We start from the raw sequence: 5,161 nt of genomic DNA, 5'->3' as shown, positions 1-5,161 counted from the left end.
ACACATCTCAGCGTGATGCCCCTTCCTAGCATATGGCATGCTGATAGAGTTCAGTAGAATTCGAAAGATGCTACAGTTGTTACTAGTATCCAGAAGCAAAGTAAGATGGCAGAAAAACAGCTATCCTGAAATTAGCATTGCTAGCAGTATTCTGTTCAATGCTTTTCCATTACGTTAAGTCAAAAAGACCATCGACAGTGCACATCCGCAGAACTGTGCTTTTCGCTCCCACAGTCTGTGTAGAACAGCTAACAGAGGAGCAAGAAAAGAAAATCAAGACTTTTTCAAATAATATTTCATACCTTTTACTCTTTTACACAAGTGCTAGGAGCTATACTAAGGTTGCTCATCATTAAATTTGGCAATTCATAGACATCAAGTTGACACAGTGAAGCTCCCCTTTAATCAGTAGCATTCACATGTTACAAATAGACTGAGGAACACTCAGAAAGTGATGTTGTAAAAATAAAACTAACTGATAACAACAGCAACAACAAATATTTCAACAGCTGCCCAAATGTGAGTAGAACTGTGAATCCAAACCACAACCTCATTTGTACAGTATCTACTTTCTTTTTGGTGGTGGTTTGCTTGTCTGTATTTTTTTAAATGAAAAATTATAATGACACTAAATCATGTGGGCAACAAGAAAAATCTTCAGAGTAAAGACCGTCTAATGCTACTCATAGAATGAGAAGTACATCTTGTAAGCAGTAGTCAGCTACAATCTACTGCACTTTTAGTTTCATGTTTACAAAAAAAAATTATTATCAAGACAAGATAGCCAAAACTTTCCTATTGAACTTCTAAGCTATCAGGAGTACAAAAACAGCTTAGGGCCAAGAATATTAAAGAGCCAATAAGATTAAAATGATTTTGGAATAAAGTAAATCCATAAGATGCAGAAACCTGTTGCCAAACTAAGTTCTAAAACATTGGTGCATTAATTCAATAAAGCAGGTACATTTTTTAAAAGTACTGATAATACCAGTTAAGGACAAGATCAAGAGGAATAAGAAGCACAATGAGTCACACAGGCTGTTGAAAGTCAGAGACAAGATTCAGGAACAGGGTATGTCTGTTACATTTGAACGCTTAACTGTTTAAAAACTCTTTCTTCATTTAGGATCTCTACTTTTGTGCAGTTTTGGTTCTTTAACCACCTCTCTGATTATTCCTTCTCATTATTTTTTAACTGCCCAACTTCTCAATATTCGTGGCTATTTATAGAAGAAAACCATATGATTTTATCTGAGTAGATAACAGAAATTCTCTATCATTTGTGATTTAAAAAACAATCAGCAAACTAGGGCTACGAAATTTCCTTCAATAGATAAAAAGTATCTACAGAAGTCCAACATACAGCAAACGTGGAACTTAGTGGAGAAATGTATGAAGCACACCTTTTAAAATCATAAACAGGGAGAGGATACGCTCTATCCCCACTTCTATTTAAAATCATCCTGGTGCCACTAGCCAATTTGCAAAACATTATAGGACATTATCTTAGAGTATTTTGCCAAAGAAAACTTCCTTGAAATTCAATACCAAATAACATCAAGGAAATGATGGAAACATTTAATTAGATTAAAACTAAAAATTTCTGCTACTCAAAAAACACCAAAAGGAGCATGAAAAGATTAGTCATATGGTGGGAGAAGATATTTGTAAACATGTTATCAACAAAGGATCAAAAATATTTAAGTAACTGCTGTGAATCAATAAGAAAAAGACAACGCAATAGAAAATTAGGTAAAAAGACATGAACAGGCAAATCTCAGAAAAGCAAAAATACAAATAGTCAATAACTGTAAAGTCCATATACAATGAAAAGATGGCCATTATCATAACTAATTAGGAAAGTGCATACTTAAACTACATTAAGAAATCATTTTATACATACCATATTAGGAAAAAATTTTAAATCTGACAGTACCAACTGTTGGTGTCCATATAGAGCAATGGGACTGTAACTTGGTACTTTGGAAATAAACTGGCACTATTTAGCAAAATGAAGGATACACATTATGTACTCCTGGGTGACTGTCCTAAAAGGAACTTGCACATGTGCTCCAGGAGATAGGTACAAAATTTTTCTTGACAATATTAATTGTGATAGGAAAAACGTGGAACTAAAACAGATATCTATTTATAAATAAATTAGGCCATAGTCACACAGTGGAACAAGATGAAAATAAAAAGGAATTGACTATGCAGATAGATATCAGCATGAATAAATCTTAAAAACATAATAGTGTGCAGGAAGAGCAAAGTGCAGGCTATATACAGCATGTAAAGAATGAAAACAGCCATATCTGAGCTGTATACTGTTTAGCAATACACACATACATGGAAAACTATTTAAAATAGAACAATTAACACAACATTGTGGATACAGGTATCATAGGATGGAGAGGGGGACAGTCTGGGAAGGGAATGTAGGAGTGTCAAAAATACTGATGATTCTCATTCTTAAACAATTCTAAGTACGTGGGTGATCCTGATATGCCTGTGTTGATTTCCTAGGGCCGCTGCAACAGAGTACCACAGTGCTGGCTTGAAAACAGAAAATTAGTTTCTCTTGTAGAGGCTGTAAGTCCAAGATCAAGATGTTGGTAGGGTTGGTTCCTTCTAAGGCTGTGAGAGAGAATCTGTTCCGGGCCACCCTCCTTGCTTCTGTTCTTTTGGTAATCATTGGTGTTCCTGTGCTTGCAGATGCATCACCTGACCTCTGCCTTCATCTTCCCTATTTCTCTGTCTCTTCACATTACGTTCTTTTTATAAGGACACCAGTCATACTGGGTTAGGGGGCGTACCCTACTCCAATGTGACACCTTTTTAAACTAATTACATCTGCAATTGCCATATTTCCAAATTAGGCCATCTTCTGAGGTCCTGGAGGTTAGGACTTCAACTTCTTTTGGGGTGAGGGTACAGTTCTACCCATAAAAGCAAGTATTCTTCAAATTGTATGGGTTATATTTACTATTTTCAACATGCATTTCATAATTTAATTTTTAAGAAAAAATGTTAGCCAAGATAAAATTTTTATGCAAATATAACATGAACAACGAGGATTTTGTATCTTGAACTAAAATTTTTAAATTAAAAAACAAAAGCTGGCATACCTAGATTCTCCATCTCCTACAGAATTCTCTTTGTGGTACAGGCAATAAGGCCTTGTCTAGCATCATTTCCACTGTATTCCCTTATGTTCTAAGGAAAGCAAAATATTGACTATTCCATGGTATTTTATAACTCCATGCCTTTACATTTCCTTTTCTAGTCCTTCAGCTTATTGTATTGTCATCTTTCTTCTTCTTTTTCTCCTCCTTAAGCCCCCTTTCTTTGTCTGTCTTCTCCTAAACTCCTTCTGTAACATTCATCTGGAAGCCTCCCTAGCCCACCACTCGCTCACTCCCAGTATGAATTAAATGACCCGTCTCTTCTGTTCCCATAGTGGGTATGGTGTTCTCTTTCATGGTGTATTTGAATTATGGGTTCTGAAGGCATAGAGTCACGTCTTTCTGTTCTCAGTACCCAGCATAGTCCCCAGAATCAGGTCTGAACTCAGTAAATGTTTATTGAACTCAAACAATGATCTTAGTGTCTGTGGCCATGCCACCCTGAACAAGCCCAATCCCGTCTGATCTCGGAAGCTAACAGGGTCAGCCCTGGTTAGTACTTGGATGGGAGACCACCTAGGAAGACCAGGTGCTGTAGACATAAAAAATAAAAAAATAAGGGATTGTAAGCTGACAGGGTCCTTGCAATCTGCGAGGTCAACCAAACGTTGCCTCGCCTAAAAAAAAATTAAAATAAAATAAAATAAAACAATGATCTTGCATATCTGTAATTTATACTTCCCTTGTAGCTGACTATGATCTTCACCATCAGACTGCTTGTTTCTCTCTGAATCCTGCAAACTAAAAAACTAAGTCTATGCACTTCTGTTTTTCCATCAGAGGTATACATTACAGAGCTTCAAATAGTAATAGGTATTTTTAGCATCACATGTGGAAGTTTTCTTCTTCACTTTCCAGAAAACAGGATTGGTTAAAATCATAGAGGTATTGATAAAAATAGTAAAGGGAAGGAATATGCTGCATATTATTTCTCAGACCAGTGATATCTTTCCATTTTTGTGAATTTATTGGATTTTATCTCAAGCTTCGTTTTACTTTAAATCTGTATTCCACCATAGGCTAGCTCCTTGTTTTGGTTAATAGTTGAAATTTTAAAATATATCACATTACGTTGGTTAGTGAAATATGCATGTGCTTTAAGATTTCTGCCATGGTTTGAGGAATAGCCCCCAAACCCTTTTAGAGTACAGTACATTGACTATTCTACTCCTCTAGATTACTTAGATCACAGGGATTGGACAGAAAAGAGTTTGTGTGTGCACTCTGCTCGGTTTCTTTCTGAACTATTTTGATGACTTTTTCAGGCGTGAAAATTTTGAGTAATAACACATCATTTATTGACATACATGATCGTATTTAGGATCAGTCAGTTGAGAGCATTCACTTCCACACCTATTCTTAGAGCACTTATCTCTCTCCAGCCTCAAGTCCTCTTCCATTTGGCTATTATTGTACAATTTCCTATGCCTGCTGCAACAAATTATCACAACTAGCCTAAAACAACACACAATTCTTCCCTTACAGTTCTGGAGGTCAGAAGTCCAAAATCAGTTTTCCAGGGCTGAAATCAAGGTGTCAGGGCTTACTCCTTCTGGGATTCTAGGAGAGAATTCATTTTCTTGCCTTATCCAACTTCTAAAGCCACACTCCTTGTACACCTTGGCTCCTGGCCTCTTTCTCCATCTTCAAAGCCTGATTGTCACATCTTGCTTTCATAGGCACAAGGCCTTACCTTCTACTGTAGTCAAATCTTCTTCTGCCTCCTTGTTGTAAAGATACTGTGACTTCATTTAGGGTTTATCTGGGTAATTCAGGATAATCTCCCCATCTCAAAATCCATAATTTCATCACGTCTGCTGAATCCCTTTTGCCATATAAAATAACTTTGCAAGGTTCCAGGGATTAGGACCTGGATGTCTTTGGGGGCTATCATTCAACCCATCACAGATTTTATCTGACCAAATCCCACAACACACTTTTCTCTGCCATGGCTCTAATTTTACCCATGAATTTAC

General features: G+C 36.5%; 1 protein-coding gene and 1 pseudogene across 3 annotated transcripts in view; both read left to right on the top strand.

Moving 5' to 3' along the window:
* The window catches only part of ATRNL1 (attractin like 1), a 572,934-nt gene that overhangs the window by 349,531 nt on the left and 218,242 nt on the right, over positions 1 to 5,161 (top strand). The window lies entirely within an intron of this gene.
* On the top strand, positions 3,609 to 3,726 carry LOC111739096 (annotated as a pseudogene).

Source organism: Pteropus vampyrus, unplaced genomic scaffold (assembly GCF_000151845.1).
Source record: "Pteropus vampyrus isolate Shadow unplaced genomic scaffold, Pvam_2.0 Scaffold46, whole genome shotgun sequence".
Taxonomy (NCBI): Eukaryota; Metazoa; Chordata; class Mammalia; order Chiroptera; family Pteropodidae; genus Pteropus; species Pteropus vampyrus.
Note: the sequence above shows the minus strand (reverse complement) of the source record. Positions and strands in the feature narration are given on the sequence as shown.